Source organism: Melanotaenia boesemani, chromosome 7 (assembly GCF_017639745.1).
Source record: "Melanotaenia boesemani isolate fMelBoe1 chromosome 7, fMelBoe1.pri, whole genome shotgun sequence".
Classification (NCBI taxonomy): domain Eukaryota; kingdom Metazoa; phylum Chordata; class Actinopteri; order Atheriniformes; family Melanotaeniidae; genus Melanotaenia; species Melanotaenia boesemani.
In genome coordinates this window covers 32,083,130-32,103,220 of record NC_055688.1, presented here as the reverse complement: position 1 = coordinate 32,103,220, position 20,091 = coordinate 32,083,130, and positions in this window count along the sequence as shown.

Genomic DNA, 20,091 nt, shown 5'->3' with positions numbered 1-20,091 from the left:
TTTGCAGTTTTTAATAATAATTATCACAAGGACGAGAGGGTACAAAGTACAAACATGTTATGACAAAAGGAACAATAAATGCATTCTCAAATGAGTTGTTAACATATAATTGGAAAACTATATTTAGATATAAGTTGATGTTGCCAGAGCAAAACTGAAATTACTATGACAAGGAATGCTCAATGAAACAAAACAGAACTAAATGTAGAAATTATTATTGCCCATTGATCAAAAAAGGGCTACAAAATGCAATCATGAAGAGAAATTACTTTCTCATAAAATGTTGAACGATAGAAGCAGATGTAAAATAAAAATAAAATAACTTCCATTATAAACACATGTAAGAAGAATGATTATTATGAAATATTTGAGGAAATCATATTCTGATTACTTTATGGATAAAGGCAAAACAAAAAAGAGACCAACAGACAGGCTATAATTAATAGCTTAAATAATTTTTTTGTTAAAGTTGGACCAAGATAAATAGATAAAAGTGATGCACCTGAAGTTAATGCAGATGAAACAATAACAAGGAATCTCAGCTTGATGTTGACGAAAACTAAAAAAAAAATATAGTCAAAATATGTCAAATCAAGACATAAACAAACTGGAATGAAATTGACATGTCAATACTCAAAACAATTTTCAAAGCAATTTCTAAACCATCCATCATTGTCTGCTGCTCAACCAGAGTCAGGTCGCGGGTGTAGCTGCCTAAACCCAGACTTTCCTCTCCCCAGCCACCAGCTCATGGGGGGGGGATCCTGAGGCGTTCCCAGCCCAGCTGTGAGATGTAGTCCATCCAGCGTGTCCTGGGTCTTCCCTGGGGCCTCTTTCTAGTGGGATGTGCCTGGAACACCTCACCAGGGAGGCGTCCAGGAGGCATCCTAACCAGATGCCAGAGCCACCTCATCTGGCTCCTCTCAATGTGGAGGAGCAGCGGCTCTACTCTGAGCCCCTCCCGGCTCACCGAGCTTCTCACCCTATCTCTAAGAGAGAGCCCAGCCACCCTGCTGAGATAACTTATTTCAGCCGCTTGTATTCGCCATCTTGTTCTGTCGGTCACTACCCACAGCTCGTGACCATAGGTGAGGGTAGGAACGTAGATCGACCGGTAAATCGAGAGCTTTGCCTTTTGGCTCAGCTCCCTCTTCACCGCGACAGACCGATGCAGAGCCTGCATCACTGCAGGTGCCGCACTGATCCGCCTGTCGATCTCCCGCTCCATCCTTCCCTCACTCATGAACAAGACCCCGAGATACGTGAACTCCCCCACTTACAGCAGGACACCATTGTCGACCTGGAGAAGGCACTCCACCCTTTTCTGGGTGAGGACCATGGTCTCGGATTTGGAGGTGCTGATTCTCATCCCAGCCACTTCACACTCGGCTGCGAATCGCTCCAGTGAGAGCTGAAGATCACTGCCGATGAAGTCAACAGAACTACATCATCTTCAAAGAGCAGAGACCCAATCCTGAGGCCACCAAACCGGATCCCCTCAACACCTCGGCTGCGCCTAGAAATTCTGTCCATAAATTGTCCACATATTGATTAAAAAACTGGAGCAGTTTGCGATCAGAGGTGTTGTGCTGAAATGGATAGAGAGTAACTTAACGGTCAGTAATGGTATGACTGGTTAATACAAGTTAGACTAGACATTTTGGAGTCCCCCAGGGGTTAGTGTTGGAGCCAAAACTCCTCACTCACTACATAAATGCTAGTTAGAAACTAGCTGATATATTGAAATTCATCTTATTAGCAGATATAAAAAGTATATTTCCTGGTGAAGACTTACACCAGTTTCTGGGAAAGATCATACATGAAATTAGGAGCAAAAAAAGATGCATTTGGATTTAAATAAAACAAAAATTATGTAATTTGGCAATTGTAGTACAAAAACTAGGAACAATTTTTAAGAGTCAAAACAACTATAAAAATCTTTGTTTTATTTATTTATTTATTTATTTTTATTTTGTTTAAATATGCATACATTTATTTTGTAAGAATGAAATTTCTCAACTTAAAAGTGATAAAAGTGAAGGAGAACTTTAGAAGAGACAGTTCAGGCAAGGTCTACAAAATAGTAATTTTGCCACCATCTGTTCTGAAAGTCTCCAAATTGGGGGAAACCAAGTTTTATTAGGTTCACTATGCTTCATTCTCCCTTTCCCCATTTTCTCTGTCTTTATAACTAAATTACAACAAAACATGCAAAAACATCATGGAAGTAATCTGACACGAGCAGTGAATTATTACAAGAATATTTTAAATAGGTCTAACTTTTCCCTTTTAAGTGCTGTCAGTATAATTCCTTACAATATTATAATGTTTGATGCTCAGAATAAGAATTTCTTAAAATCTAATGGCATAATAAAGAGACTGATGTTGTAAATCCCTGTGAACTAATATGAAGTAAATCTTTATGATAATGAGCATATTTTGTGTTTTTTTTTAAGAAAGAATATGTCATGTACTGTAAAAAGAAATAGAAATGATTGTTTGACATGTTTTTTGATAGTGAATCTCTTAGACTGAGCTGCCTTGGGCTGAGTGTTTTCTAATAGATGTGCATCTTTGCTCCCCTTCAGCTTCAGTACAAATACTTCACAGTGAGCTAGACTAAGAACACATTTACTCCCAATTGCACATGCTGCCCCACTTTAGGCCGAGACCATAGCCCACATTTTTTTCGGGAACTAAAGTTTGCAGAGCCTCTCTGGAAAGGGATATTTGAGTGAAAATAGAGCACAGAATTTCTGACACTCTGAGCTTTCATGTCTTGTCTCATTTAATGCAAAAGCAAATATTCCTCTCAAGTTGTAGATGCTTAGTACTTAATTAAAAATAGTTCATACTTGTAAAGCTAAAAATTACTAACAAAGCTCTTTTTTCCATGAGCTGTTTTCTTTCTCTTTCTGTTTATATTTACCCCTCTTCATGGGCATCTCTAGACCTACTTTAGTAGACCTACTCTGGAGAAACCCTAAAAAGCTCTTAAGCCCCCTAAAAAATCATAAATTGATTGATTTCATTATTGGCTTTAATTATTGTTGTGTGTGTGTCTTTGAGCTGTGTTCAGCAATGTCTAAAACACAACTCAATGACAATTTCCATTCGAGGCTGGTGTTACACTAAAATCTGTGACCCATCAGAATCTGTGATCACAGAGGTGACAGTGCACATTTCTCTGCATGTACGTCTAGAAGACAAGCATTTTTTTTTTTTTATTTATGTCTGAGTTCATTATAACGCAGGTACAGTAAAGTCACTCATCGGAAATGGTGACCTCTGTGATCCCGGCTATGTGAGGGTCACATATTATGTTAGAAGAGTCCAGACTAAGAAGGGTGACCTAGGTCACCTTTTCTGATAGCCATCAATAGCCATATACAGTATATAAAGTTACTATAGTGTACACATTACAATGTGGTAAACGTTGAACTTTTTAGCAATGTAGCTCTGGACTCTGATGTCCAAAAGCAAACACACATTTACACATTGCTCTCAGATGATGGAGAACATCAATAATGTGTCTATTGTTCTAGTTAATTTAGTACAATTAAAGACTGCATTTGTGGTCTGTGTTTTTTTGGATTCATTATAATGCAGGTTCAATATATTCACACATTCTGATCACTGTCAGAAGTGGTGACTTCGATCACCCCTCTTATAGTCTGGCCTCTTTAAACCTACAGTAATATGTGACCCTAGACAAATTGAAAAATAAAGAATAATGCTTAATTTATCAACAGGGGCCTTATACCCATAAAGCTCCTCTTGGTAAAGTAAATTTGTTTTTGTCGTTGTTGTTGTTGTCATTCCGCTTTCAATGATGCTGGTAAAACAATATCTAAAATAAATAAAAAAAAAAGACATACATGCAAAGAAATGTAAACTCTTTCCCTGATGGACGCAGATTCTGATGGGTCACAGATTTTGGTGTAAAGGCGGATTTATAATCACGCAGCATCTGCGTGCGGTCGGTTATGACGTAGTTGATGCTGCTGAGTTTGATCTCGCACTCGAGTGTGCGGGCCCAGGTAAATTTGAAGTTTATGGAGTCAATAAAGAATTTGAACCTTTTTTTTATATTTCCATTTGGTCAGATTTCGCTATGAGCTTTAAATTCTACCATGGGTTATTCTCCTGTATTCTACAATAAAACTAAAACTACGGAGTAAAATCATATACTTTTTTTTTTTAATGTTTCCTGGATAGTTGCATTACAGCAACAAGGTTCCTGGTTCAGTCTTGGCAGGAGCCTTTTTATATAACTATATTAACACTAAAGGTGAGTCTAAATGACCCCAAATAGGATGAAGCAGGTTTTGAAAGTGGATAGAAGAACAGACCTGGAGCTATGCAAGTATAGCGTGGTTTCAGATCAGTTTATGTTTGCAGAAAAATAAACTAGCATGTGGTACACAACAGAAAAATAAGCTTTCTTGATTTCTATTTCTTGAAGTAGGGTAGTGTTACCTGTGAGCAATCAGTGTACCAAGTGTTCAGTGTGCTCTCATTTTGAAGAATTGGAGGTGAATTCTGATTTAGGAATTTAGGAAGCTAAAAATACTAAGAGGACAGCCAGTAGAAGGAAGAATTTCTTTTTGATGTATAAAGCAACTTAAATCTAAAAAAATTCCATCTAACTGAACATTATTTTGTCAATTGTTACACTGCATCATAGCTGCAGTTACACAGCAGGGTCTGTAGACTGTGTTGTGTTCTGGTTATGAAAATATTTAAGGGCAAAACCAATTACTGTTAGTGGCAAAATAATCTGACATAAAACTAGTTTATCTTTGTTTTTCTACTGTTTTCTGATGTTGTGTGGCAACTTTTAAAAATACATCCATGATAGTGAATATCCGCAAACATTCTAAATATCAGAAGGACAAATACAGATTTAGCTGCAGCTCATCTCACTCTACTGGTCAATGAACAAGCTGCACAAGATGCTTACACAGCGCCATGACTGTTCATATGTGTGCTTAAGGCATGCTGGGTTCACTGCAGTCTTTATCCCAAACATTAGGCCTCACAACAGAGAGAATAACACATTCGTATAAAACCTGCAATGCTATCTCCACATGATTCTGTGGGCAGGGCCAGGCTAAACCATTATGAGGCCGTAGGCGGAGTTTAATTTTGGAGTCCCCCATCATCTTAGCATCACTGGTGTCTTAACATTTACTGGTGCTTGATTACTTTATACAGTGTAAATGTAGCACACCCTTTCATTTGGCTTGTTTGTTGTTAGTTTACTTCATAGAGCTGCTATTCTGGTTATGGTTTTTAAACTTATTGATGTAGCAAATTCAGAAAAAGTGCTCTAGTATTATTTTGCACTTTTTAATATTCAGAGTGGTGTTTGAGTATGCCAGAATAAACATGTTTTCTGTTACTTTCAAATACATCAGCAGATGAGACACATTTAGAGTAAACAATTTATGAAGTTTCTTGAAAGCTCTGCTGCTCAAAAATTATATGCATGCACCATATGCCAGAGGCAGCAGCCCACAGCAAGAGTTGATTAAATTAAACCAGTATTATTCGTGCACCAGCCATGACATTTACTATAGAAAATGTCGTGGTTGGTTCACAATCATAATGAAAATAGTAACAAATCAAGATATTTGTGCACATTACCATTTTTATAACATTCAATTACATTTTTGTGATTATCATAGTTTTAGTTTATTTATTTATTTATTTTTTTGCATCTATCCATCCATCCATCCATCTATTCGCTGATCTGTGGTCGGGTGCCTAAGCAGAGAAACCCAGACTTCCCTTTCCTCGGCCACATTCACCAGCTTGTCCAGGGTGATCCTCCTAGTTTTGTGGGGTGCCCCAAACAGCTGCTTAGATTGCTAATGCCTAGGGCCAGCTCTGACTGTGGGAATGGCAATTAAAGAAGTTAAGCAGGGAGTACAAAATGCATACATAAATTTACCAACATAGTTTAAACTTTTTTTGATGTTTTTGTACCATAATTGCACATTTTATTTATTTATTTAGCCTCACAGCAAGAAGGTCGCCGGTTCGAATCTTGGCTGGGGGAGGTTCGAACCTTGAGGGCGGTGGCCTTTCTGTGTGGAGTTTGCATGTTCTCCCCGTGTATGCGTGGGTTCCCTCCGGGTTCTCCGGCTTCCTCCCGTCCAAAGACATGCATGATGGGTTAATTGGTTATTCTAAATTCTCCCTAGGAGAGTGTGTGTGTGAATGGTTGTTTGTCTATCTGTGTTGGCCCTGCGACAGACTGGGGACCTGTCCAGGGTGCACCCTGCCTCTCACTTGTTAAAATGGCTCCAGCTCACCCGTTTAATTATGAAACAAGGCTGTAACATAACAAAATGTGGAAAAAGTGAAGTGCTGTGAATACTTTCAGGATGCACTGTAATTGTAATCGAATGGAAACGTGAGACCAATGAAGATGCTCAGCCCTGTTATCTGTGGTAATGCTGTAAGTTATATAAAGTAGTTAAAATCTTAATATAGCAGTAAACAACTGTTTGCTGTGTGAAAATATGTTTAAAAAATTATGTTCTCATCAGGCAGAGGTCATACTCCTCTGGGTGTAATCGGAACTGCTCTGTTTTATGTTGTGCAACTGAGCAAGGCCTGCATGCCTGCTGAGTGAACATGGATCCTTGTCCAATTCCCTTGTCCTCCTCCACTAAAAGAAATTACATGTTTTTTTTTTTTTGTTTTGTTTTTAACAAGGACAAAATAAAGAAAAAAAAACTAACTATTATAAAATACATATTTAAAGACTATCATTAAATCAAACCAAACTTTATTTATAAAGCACTTTTCATGCATGAGAGCAGCACAAAGTCCTTTAAATGATGAGAACAACTGTTTAAATAATACAAACACAAGCACACCCAAAAGTTTATCACAAAACAAATTAAAGCACACATACTTAACACACAAGCTAAACGGATGTGGAGTCCCAACCCCCACTCCTTGAACCTACACTAAAACAAAGTGTATCTAACCAAAAAAATAACAGTATAAACAAACAAGCACCAGGTGAGGAAATGATACCCTAGGGGTCCATCCACACCAAGCGCCAATCCAAACTGTGACCACTAAGGCAGTCAACCAGAGTCAACCCGGTCAGGGAAGACCAGGCTCACACCACAGCCATAAGGCTGCAGTGCAGGGTCCCGACTACCCCAACAAATACAATCCCCACTGTAAGGACACACGGCCAGAGCAAGTATAGATTCGAATACAGAGAGCCCTTTCAATATCTGCACTGCAACAGTGATGTAGAGAAGACGTCCCCTTGCTTCCTTTTGCAGTTTCACTCTAAAAAGATATCTGAACCTGATCTATCTTCATAGATGTGTACATGGCTGTCTGATGATTAGTAGATTTTACAGCTGTTTCACTAGCAAAGTTTATTAATACTGAAAATTAATATGAAATAAAGGTAAACAATATCAAACTGAAATACTCTTATCAATCTTTTTCATTCTTTAGCATTACGTGACACTGATAAATTTAGCATGCTATTGTTAGTACCTCTGAAAACGATACTTTTGGGTAAATATGTGTCAGTGTGAACCACAAACTGCTAGTTTCCTCCGGTGTCACAGAACAATAGGAGAGGGAGGAGGAGAGGCGGCAAAGAGAGAGGACATGAACAGTGACGTTTGTCCAAAACTATGTTAAAACTTTTTATTTATTTATTTATTTATTTTGATACGGCTGTTGAACTATCCGGAAAGGTGTGAGTGTTAAAACATCCTCATCCTCTGCGCATGTGTTACCCTCAAATCCATCCATAAAGTGAGCCATCTCACCACCTCCATGTTTTGCCGTTATAAATGATGCATTCAAAATTTTAATACAATTAATTACATAAATTACTTACCACTGTTAATGCATTATTTTTGACAGCCTTTCTTATTATCAATTATGTTTTGTTGCTGCATCGATGCTGAATCGTCCACGAATGTATTCAACACCCCGAACAGACAAAGAAGCATTTCCTTTCCCCTGTCGCCTTAATATGTGTTGCCTGGACTGAATTAGAAATGTCTTCTGTGGATTTTATAAGCATTCCAGTTCAGAGAGAGAAAAAGAGAGAAAAAAAAATAAAAGGCTAGCAAATAAAAACTTTTAACACTTATACATTTATAACTTTACAGATGATAAACTCTTTAAAGGGAATATTTATCAGGTCTGAGCTATCTGTGGTAAAAGGCTGCATTTCTTCAGCTGGCACTACAACACCAAAACCTCAGGGCATGCCTTCCATTTGTGTGTGTGTGTGTGTGTGCGTGTATGTGTGTGTGTGTGTGTGTGTGTGAGAGAAACAAAGGGCTAAAGAAAACAGAGGACCTGATAAGACAGTGCCAGAAAGAACCCAAAAGAAAATTTCTGCCCACAACTTGTCAGTCGCTATGGCAACTGCTGCTCAGTCTCCGTGCAGGAGTAAACTCACCTCTGATTTTTCAACCACTCCTGAGTAGTCGATTCAGGTGGTCTGACATGTGAAATGCATTTTGTCACCAGTTATTCCAAAGATATAAACACTTTTTCTTGTTGTTTCTCTAAGCCATGATCCACACCACGATTGGCTGATTCATTTATTATATTAGTGCACTGACTTCCAATAAAACTAAGTTACATTTCAGCTGGACATCTCAGTTAACATAGGCTTTATTGTTTCTTTATAAACTGTACAGACATCTTTTTGACTTAGAAAGTGCAGTCGGCATTCAATCTAATCAACATCTCTTCTCTTTTACTTATCTTTTGAGCATCAAGACCAGCACAATAAAGACAACATCTGGCATTTCCCTTTGGCATGTCCAATGTTTGCTGTACCTGCTCCAGTTTATTAAAAATATATATATATTTAAGTATTTAAAAATATAAAATAAGTATTTGTAGAACCCTTTAAGTTGGCAGGGTCCATGAGGCTTGAAGAGAAAAAAAATATATGTCAGGGGGATTCAAAATAAAAAAAGGAATTCTGTTACGGAGATGCCAACTCTGTCTTGAACTCTCTAAATAACATACAGCCACAACGCCACTCTGTTCTAAAATGTGTTAGGATTTCTCTCATCTTAAGAAATCCTCTGCACATCAAGCAATTCCATATTTAACCACCGATAAACATGACAGAACATGAAAGATGATGAAGTTCAGATGCCTTTACTTGATGAAGGTGCACATATAAACCTCTCAAAAATCTCTCAAGCCTTTTTCATGTAATATATACTGAAACTCCTACCATTCACTTCACTTCACAATTTCATACCAGCTTCAAAGTGAAAAGACTAAAATGCAACTTCATGTGAAGTAAAACTCAGCTGGAAATAAAAATAGGGGCTGGAAAAGTCTACTTTGAGTGGAATCTGTGATATAACATCACTCTGGCAAATCTGAACAGCTCACTGAATGAGATATTTTCAGTTTCCAAAATAAGAGGTTTAAGGGTTTTCTTTAGAGTTTACCAAAAAGCCCATTTATAGTCTGTCTCAAGCAGAGAACATCTTGACAATACAATCTGTATAAGCCATTTGGAAAACATGTAATTACAAGCTATTTAAAAATGCTTTTTATATTTATATTCAGCTGGAATTGATTTACATTATATCATATTAAAAGTTAGACAGGTTGCAAACACCTAAAACTTCTTTTTTTTCTATTCTTTTCGTAGTTACATTAACAAGAATCATTTGCAAAACATTCAATACATACGTAAAAATTTAAAGAATAACAAATGAGTAAGGACTAATTTTAAATAATGCATCCCTTCTAGGAGAAAATAAAATACATAAATAAATGAAAATATAATAAATTTAATTAATTAATGTAATAGCCAGGACCTGATCAGATTGTGCTTTTCAGCATTCTGTTTTATACACTGTATTATTCATCTATATCTTTTACAGCTATTACTTTGATATGAGGCTGTCTGTCTCACATGTCTGATTACATGTTACTGAAGTTGCTAATCTGAAAAATCAACAAAGAAAATAAATTGTGTGGAGGTGCTGATTTGGTTTTATGAGCTTTAGAACTGAAGGTGGAGTATTTCTGAGTTGCAGTCTGCAACTCAAGTCGCATATAGCTCATGCTGTGACACTGGAAGGCAAGAAAAAAACAATTTGAAGTGTTAACAAGCTGTCATGGAAAAGTGTAGCTTTGCATGTGAATTCGAAAGCTGAGAAAAGCGATGCAAGGTTCATAAGGTTTGTTTTAATGTGATAAAAAGTTAACTTATCTTGGTATGTCGAAAAATTCTAGACATAAACTACTGTAACCTATCACGAGACAGCAAACTGTGTTTGCTAAAGATTGCAGGATCAGGGTAAGCTGAAAGATTAGTAGTTTGTCTGATCGCATCTACTTATATTGTTCATTATCACATCAAGGAAGAATCTATAAGAGTTAGTTAAGACATATGAGCTTCTTGGCTTTGCTGAACTCTTAGAGGTGTTCCCTCATTAACACAGTTTTAAAAAAGAATGAACTTATTTTGTTAGGAAAACAAAAATGTTAATATGGCGTTATATTATTCTGTTGCCTTTTAGAAATAATCTTGATGACAAAGCATATGATAGGGGCTAAGTCCCAGTCCAATTTAAATATTTAAATATTAAAAATAATTATTTTTTCTCAGTTACAGGTATTTCCTACAATAGTTTGATTTTTCAATTAATAAAACTATGTTCTTACAAGTGAAGTTGAAACGCACTGTTCTGTCATGTTGCATTTTTATTGATAATCTTTTTCAATGTTTGGGATGTACAATGGTGTGATGGTCATAGTCTTCTCACAGGAAAATGATTCCCAGTTTGAATCTCAACTGCAGTTTTCCTGTGTAGATTTGTCTGGATACTCTGGCTTCTTCCAACTATCCATTGGTGATTCTGAATTGACTCTAGGAGTGAGTGTGAGTGTGCATGGTAGTTTGTCTCTGTGTTGGCCCTGTGATGGATTGGCAACCTGTCCAGGGCATACTCTGCCTCTTGCCTGGAGGCAACTGAGATAGGCTCCAGCAACTCTGAATTGGGTAAAGCAGGTTTGGAAAATAAATGAAAGATTTTTTTTTTGTTGTTGTTGTAGGTACTCACAGCAAGATACTTGCAGAAATTACATCATTGCACATGGATGCATTTTTGTGATAAGCACTGACAGCAGATTTAGATGGGAAAAAAGTTGTCCTCAGGCTAATGCCTTGGCTTTTACGTTTGTTTTTTTTTCCCCCAAAAGTCCACAGGGAATGACTGAAATAAGTAAACTTAATGAGTATTTTAGTCCAGATGTATAAAGTAAAAAAGACATTCAGCAACAGTTTCAGCCCTTCCTCCTTAATTATACCTATTCTGTCACTAACTTCTCCTCCTCAGACTTTTTTGACTTCATATTCAATGAGAGAGAGAAAAAAAAAAACATTTAATCTGCCAAAAGACAAAAGAGTAGCTAAAAAATGTGAATCTGAAGATACACATTCTATTTAGTACATTCCCACCTCTCACAATGTGCAAGCAATCCAGAAGCTGTTTACTGAGTTGATTATAGACTGCGGCTGGTGCAATTAGCATTATGTGAGAGAGGAACCCAAGAGTGAAGCCAATTATTCAGCCAAGAAAAAAAAAATGCAATTCAAGTTCCTACAAATAGGTCAAGGTACATTTTTTTAAAGAACAATCTTTATTTTGAACTACAAGCCATGGATGAGGTAAGATTGTCTTTATCATGCCCATATTCATACAGCGAGAAAGACAGCAGAAGAAAAGTGAGACTTTCATTTATTCTAGCTTGTAAAAGTTTGTAATTAAGATATCACCCAGATCTCCTTTGCTGGCTGTGCCACAAGTGTGTAAAAGAAACCAAAGGAAGGGCCATGCACCGTCTGGTTTCCAGAGGGGAAGGGAGCATCCGCAGCACAGCTGTGCGTACGGAGAGCCTTGAGGCAAAAGGGCACCCCTCTGCTGCCTTGAGGGCAGACCACACCCAGCTACCCTACAGGCACTAAGATTTCTGGCAAAGGCAAAGCACAGATGGAGCAGGGTGTGTGTGTGTGTGTAAAGATTTCTGAAGATTTTAGACTGACATATTTGAGTTTATCATGGACACATATGCCCCTTCCCACTAGTACCCACTTAGCTTGTACTTCATACAACACCACACCACTCCTGTTTCGATTGTTCCCATCACAATAGTGGGCAATTGAGTCCGCTGGGCAGGGTTGTCTTAGCAAGGCAGCAGGTAAGTATCTTGAAGTTTGGAGTTTGTTTGGAGTTGCACTGGATTTTTTTGTTTTTTCTTTTGTTTTTTTTTTTGGACAGGAAAATTTCCATTAATCTGTTTCCCACAAAAAGATTGATCCAGTAATGAAAAAAAAAGAGAAAAGTTTAGAAAAGTTGTCTTATCTGGTAGATCATTGGAAAACAAATCACACAGGGTGTAACAATACTTTAATGCAGTAACGAAACAAAAACAAATAATGCAAATCAGTACAACGATCAAAATTCCAGTAAAATCAATCCTAATTGAACAGTTTGATTAAACATTGGTACAAAAATCAATGGGACCATGATTCAAAGAAAGAACATGTAGAATTATTTGCATTTTCTTTGTTCTTACAACCAGAATTTCTTACTATGACTTGAGGAAAATCTCAGTTTGAAAAGGTGTAGTACAGCTGAGGGTGTGTTGTCATTTTAGGTCATAATGCCCCAGACCAGATTGTGTGGCAAGAAGCATAAGATAAAGTCTTTGCTAAATAATGACAATGCCTTATGACATTATTTTCTAAAATAGCAGATATATTAGCTGGTTTCTGTGATGTCATAAGAATGAAGTTGTTTGTATTAAATGAGCATGTGAAATTGTCTCATGGATCACTGAATCCTGAATTCAGTCAAAATCATACTGTGTCAGACTTTGTGATATTGGCCAACATTTGATAGTTATCCACAGAATCAATATATTATTTTGTGATTTACAGACCTAATAATGAGGTAAATCAACAACAGTTAAGCAGCATAACAGAGAGTTCATCCCTCGATCTGTAAAAGACTTGGAGGGTTGAAATCTCAAGAATTTAAGAAAATTTCATTTAAAAGAAATAAATTGCAAAAAATTTTAGGATAACATTATTAAAAGTAAATATTTAGAATACTCAGGGAGAAAAATAAAGCATGGAAAATATTAATTAGCTGTTGTATGGCACTTTATTAAGAACAAACACACTTGTGAGATGAATATCACTATGGGCTCAGGAACACTTGCAAAAACATTGCAACTGCATATCAAAAATGCTCAAATCATGTATACAGCTTCCTCCCTACTAAAACATAGAGACTTTTCTTCTCACACAATTCAGAATGGAAGCATCAGTAATGATACAATGATCTATTAATGCACATAACAGCTCAAACTTATACACGTTGCAGGAACCCTTAATGCTGGGGGACATAAAAATATGTTTTCTTGCAACATATTTCTATACAGATGTTTAAATTAGTACACAGCTTGATCATAAAAGAGTCCAGGTGAAAAGACTTGAATACATTTAATAATGCCAAAGGCAGGCTTCCTTTTTATTAAACTTATTGCCAGTATTTTAATGAAATATTTTTTCATAAAACTACACAATTTCTCTGTATTACCAAATAATAATATTGGGTTCATTCATTACTTTTTTTTTTAGACTTTTTTCAGCAGTACAACTTTTATTTTATGTCTTTTTTTCTATTATAGACACATTTTAAGCCAGTTGTCACCTCACATGAGAACTGCATTTCCCTGTTGTACACAAACAATCTCCTAAATCTGGAGAGTTCAGTCAATCAAAGGCTTATTGTGTGAGTTTGTGTGTGTTAAAAGCTCAGGAGCAAGCTTGAAGACCAATTTAAACCTACTGGACAATCAAAAGATTATTTCAGTTTTTAATCTTTGATAATCCTGAAGGAGTGTCCCCCTGATGAATTGTGTTGACCAGTCCGGAGTTAAGGAATCCGACTGGAATACCAGGTGCCTTGTGCCCTGAACTAAAACAAAAATAGGCAATACAAGGGCACAGACACAAATTCTAAACATCTTTAAAGTATAGCTAGTTTTTTAACTTTTAAATGCTAGCGCCAGTTCAAGTTTAGTATTTCATCATACTGTAGTGATTTGAGGCTGATTATTGCATCATCAATTTTGGAAGTCTTTATACAAAAAAAAAAAAAAAAAAAAACTGAACAAATGTTGATCTAATTATAGTGATGGATAAAAAGCCACTTTTAACAGTTCTTTCTGGGGAATATGAATGTCTGCAGAAAATGTCAGGGCAATTTGTCCAGTGGTTGTTGAGACAATTCAGTCACAGCTGGAAATGTCAACATCATGGTGGCATTAGAGGAAAATTTAGGATATAACCAAATTCATTAAGATGTGCTGCCTAAGGAGCATTAATTTTATCACATAAATCCAAGATGTCTTCAGCCAATAGATGAGCAACACTGTTGTTAATGAGGTAATGTTGCTGCCATGGCCCAAACCCATCTACAAAGCCAGTCTAACAACAGTATTAGGCCTTATTATGAATGTGAAAATGACTGTTTTTCTCACTCTTTTACATCCTTTGACAGTAACATTGACACTGATTATGCTGGAATATCTTTAACTAGCAATTCTTGGCAGCATATCAGTCTAACACCAGAATGGCTGTTTCTTTATTTTCAGCCAAATCTGCCACATAGTCGAGTAATGTCTTTGCACCAGTTTGAAAATATAATGACTAAAACAAACCTTTTATAACAATAAAATGACCTGATTTAAAATTATTCATTCTAAATAGAAGAGTAGTAATTTATTAGAATAAAAACAATAAGAATCAAATGCTACTGTCAATATGGATAGCAAACATGTCAAAAGTTAGATAAAAGTGTTAGTATCTGCTGGTTAACAGGAGTAGGAAAATGCTTTTTTTTATTTTTGATTCTTTATGTGACAAGACTTAAGGAGTAATGAAAGAGGTATTTATTTAATCACTGATGTGCAATCATATTTAACAGAACATGCAAAAAATTTCAATGAGATTTAAAAAAATAAAAATAGTAAAATGTACCTTTCCTCCTTCTATTTCCTTCACAACTTTGCCAGAGAAAAAGATGTAGAAGAAGCTTTCTGAGCATGCAATTCACACTGTAAAAAGCGGGAAAAGAGATGAAAAGGCAGAAGAATAAGAGAGAGAAGGAAAGAGAGAAAAGGAGACGGGGGGGAGAAATCGCTTTGATGTTCTCAGCTACAACACATCACAAAGTCAACTCGAAGGGTTTGTTAAAAATGCATGACATGCACACAACTAGAAAATAAGTAATGAACTTAAAGAAATAAAGATCAAGTGATTTCATACACGCCAAGACTTCAAAGAATCAACTTGACTCGAGGGGACAAAAATAGAGGGAGAAAAATACATATCAATGAATTTTTCTTCCTCAGATTGCAGACTAATTATCCCTCTGAACTGCAGAGTGGGCCCGACAGAGCTGGGACTGCACCGAGGAAGGGACTAAGAGGAAGACATGAGGTTATGTCAGTGGTTCTCAAACTTTTTCTACTGCCCCTTTGGAGAAATAAACATTTCTAGGCCCCTCCACCCTTATGCACACACACACACACACACACACACATACATATATATATATATATATATGTATATATAAAACTTACTATAGCTATATAACATAACTATGTAACTTACTATACTCATAGCATCACATGCCCTCTTTCATCCCAGTTACCTGTATCTTCATATCCCTCTCCTTCTTTTCTCTCATCGATGCATTCAGTAAATCCTGATCTCTGGGCTGCAGTTCTTCTTCCTCTTTATATTTTTTGGTGGTTGGCAAAACCGCCAACCGAATTGGTGCATTACTGCCACCAAGTGGTCTGGAGTGTGGACCTGAACGTTTCTAAGAGCCCAAGTTGTTAAAACATTAATTTGTCTGCAATATTTTCCATTTACATTTCTTTCATAATCAATCAATTTGGACATTTTACTGGTCCGTGCATTTTTTTTGCTCCATGTCCAAAACGGACATTTTTGGGGTACTCCTTGTGTTAAAAACTGACACAGCAGGCTTGTAACCAAGCCTCAGGAAGGCATAGCTGAGAGCAGTTTGACAAAACAGCCAAAAAGTGGTTAGCTGAGTTGCTAAAGCTAGAGCTAATGAACATGTTGCTAGATGTATAGTGAGGGTGATGCGAAAGGCTGTAAAGCCACCAGTTTCTGTAAGATTATTAATAAAATCACTACAGATTTCTAGTCCTATTGCATAATGATACTTATTTAGAAACATACAACTTATGTCTATGTAATATAGAGCCATTGCAGCTGAATTTGATGAACCCTAATATTATTAACAAAACACAGGAGGATATTTTATAACTCATACGTAATCTAACAAGTTAATTTTCTCCGCAAATCTAATATATTCTTTTTATCAAATGAGCTAACGTTTAAAGTAATGTTACTCAACACTGCATTCAATATGTCCTCAGTGGAGAAGCTTGACTGTATTTTAAGTGAGCCTGCCATGCCAGCAGGAGTGTAATAGACACAATCTGACTTTGCTTTACAGCTATGGAACACCAGTTTGAAGCAAGGAAGCAGGTAATTGCTACATAATTACATGCAACAGCAGCCATTAGAATATCCGATAAAATAAAAAAGAAAAACACAATTATGAGAGGAGGATAATGAGGATTCAATGGATGGGTACAATGTCACAGCACTAGAGAGAACTTGGTTCACTCCCAGTTTGACTCACATATGCTGGCCCACATTCCACCATCTGGAAGTGGACACAAGCATGAAATGACCTGGCATTATACAACATAGTAACATTGGCTTTTTTTTTTCTTTTTTTATTTATTTAATTTATGGAACACCTTTTATTCAGTAATGCTCTTATACAAAACTGAGCAATTGAGCTTTGGGGGGTTCATGAATATTTTATTTAATACCTCTTTGTATGAAATCTGACAATGCGTGCCATACTATCAAACTACACCTGGTAGCAGATCAAAATGTGGGTATAACCACCAGGAAAATGCAAGTCAATGGACAGCTTGTAATCAAATTTATGCTGCTTTTGCCAGCTATTTAAAAGCATAAATATAGCAATAGGAAGGGAACATCTACTCAACCTGGTGTTTGCTATCAGTTTTTTTTTTCATATTAATATATTAGTGAGCCATTGTGCCTTTCTACCCAATAATTCACCTCCCTTTCTCCATTTCTCTCTTTATGCATTGTTCACACATGTAATGCACTGAATTTAAAATCTTTTCCAGCTCAAGTCAATGAATGCAACCATAACTCCATGGTGGCATAACCTCAAGAGCATATAAATGAACCAGCAGAGAGAGAAAGAGACAGAAGAAAAGGGGGGAAAGCTGGGAAAGGAAGGGAATAAAACTGGATCCTTTTTTACCCGGCAGGTCTCCCTGCTCCACAAAAATGTAATCGGCTTAACCCGTAGTGCTGCTGTGGGTGCTCTCGCCTGAGCCAAACTGTGCCAAACCAGATCTCACCAAGACCAGAGAGAGGCAAAAATCAATGCCATACGCCCTCTGACTAATGAGATTTCCGCCGTTGTGTTGTGTGTTAGAAGGGTGTGGGATTGTACCGCATGTGTGTCTGTGTGTATGAGTGTGTGTGTCTGTGCATGTGTGTACTCTATGCCCTTGTGTGTTTGCATGAGCGTGCATATTTGGTAAAGAGGATGGCGGGTGGTAAACGTCTGACATTTTCTCACAGCTGGGGCCATCATGGGCATGCTTGAGGGTAGAGAATGATGCACACATGCTGTGAAGAGGAGGAGGATGGCAGAAAAGGAACCATGAAAGGGGGGTGAGAGGGAATCAGGAGAGGTAAAAAAGGCTTCTAAATGCAGAGCCATTGAATAAGGATGTTATCAAAGTGTGGTCTTCTCTTACTTGCATTATTGCAAAGTTTATATATATATATATATATATATATACAGTATATATATATAAGTAGTTGTTTATCTCTCGCAACCTGTCCAGGTGTAACCTTGCCTCCCACCTAGTAGTACCTGGGAAGGGCACGAGGAATATGCTGAATAATTATGGGATCTTGAAACTTTTTCGAATGATTTAAGTTGTTGTTATTTCTTTTAAACATGACGAATTGTATGGTACAACATTAGTGTTGGGTAGTAACACATTGCTAGTAACACCATTACTTTATTCAATAACTAATTCTCTAATGTAATACTTGTTATATAAAGTTACTGAGTTGCCTATGGTGCATTTGTCTGGTAATTAATTAGTGCTGGGCAATGTTTAAAATTTTTAAATTATGATTAATTGCATGAAATGTTGTGATTAATTTGTGATTATTCACATTGTTACATGCAAAATGTCCTTTTCCTTTAAAAGAAGGCCTACTGCTATATGAAGAAAATGCAGTAAATGTTGGTTTGCAACATTAAACCAGGTGTCTGCAACCTGTTCTTTCGATCACTACCCACAGCTCGTGATCATAGGTGAGGGTAGGAGTGTAGATCAACTGGTAAATTGAGAGCTCTGCCAGGAATGGGAGTTAAAACTCTTTCTGACAGGGGACTCCTCCAGATGTTCCCAGCAGACCCTCACATCATGTTTGGGTCTACCAGGCCTGACCTGCATCCTCCCCCACCATCTGAGCCATCTCACCACCAGATGGTGATCAGCTGACAGCTCTGCTTGTATGTCCAAGACATCATGCAAGTCCAATGATATGACTACAAAGTCGATCATCAAACTACATTTCTTGAGGACAGTGGTTCTAGAGCCCAAGCTGTGCGTTGAGATGAATCAAAATATATCTAACCAGAACCGCTCAACTTCTTGCACCAGGTCAGGCTCCTTCCCCACCAGGAAGGTGACGTTCCCCATCCCTAGAGCTAGCTTCTGCAGCTGAGGACCAGACCGCCAGAGTCCCTGCCTTCATTGGCTGACCAGCTGACAATGCACCCAACCCCTATGGCCCCTCCTGTGCAGGTGGTGAGCCCATAGGAGGGGGGACCCAGGTTACCCTTTCAAGCTGAGTCTGACTGGGCCCCATGGGCAAAGGTCCAGCCACCAGGTGCTCACCTCCGTGCCCCACCTCCAGGCCTGGCTCCAGAGGGGGGTCCCTGTGACCCACGACTCATCATAGGGGTCTATTGAGCCGCGCTTTGTCTGGTCCCTCCCCTGGGGACCTGTTTGCCATGGGTGACCCTACCAGGGGCATAAAGCCCCTAACAACATAGTTCCTAGGATTGTCAGGACATGCAAACTCCTCCACAGTAGTAAGGTGGTGGCTCAGAAAGGAGTAAACAGCAGCAGTTAAAATATTTCTCGATATATATGAAACCAAATATTTATGAGAAATGGATAAAAGAAGAAAGAAGAAGAAGGATGCAATTTTCCGGATTTACTAACTAAAAGATAAAAAGGATAAATTTAAAGCTGCCTTCTTAAAAAAAAAAAGGAACAATATCATATGAATATCAGCCATCAGGAAAACAGACATAAACATAAAGGAGGATTAGAATCTCACAGCTTACAGATTGTGAGGAAAAATAAATATTCACAATATGCACAATATCTTCCATCAATGCACCTTTAGTGGTTCATTATCCAAATTTATTGCCTATAAATTATCTAACTTTGCATTCTTAGCTTGACTGTTGAGCTTAACCCCTTGTGCTAGCACCCTCCACTGCCAAGAATTAAGGGGTTAACATCTGGATTTACAGGTGTAATATCATGTCTGTAAATGTATATAAATGTGTGGTATCGACAGAAAGTCCAGAACAGCTCCTTAAATGTTTCTATGACCACCAAACACAGTTTAGACAACAAACAATTAAAAGACCAGGTACACAAAATCCGAAGAAATATGTAAACAAAAATTATGGTTCTCCATGTCTTACCTTTGGTGTCTTGCCTTAAAACTTATACCAAATTTATTTAAAAAAAATCTCTGCATAAAGCCTCTGCATGTGGCTTATCTGTATTAAGTTAATCTGTAAGTCAGTGAGCAAGGAAATAAATAAATAAATAAATTAA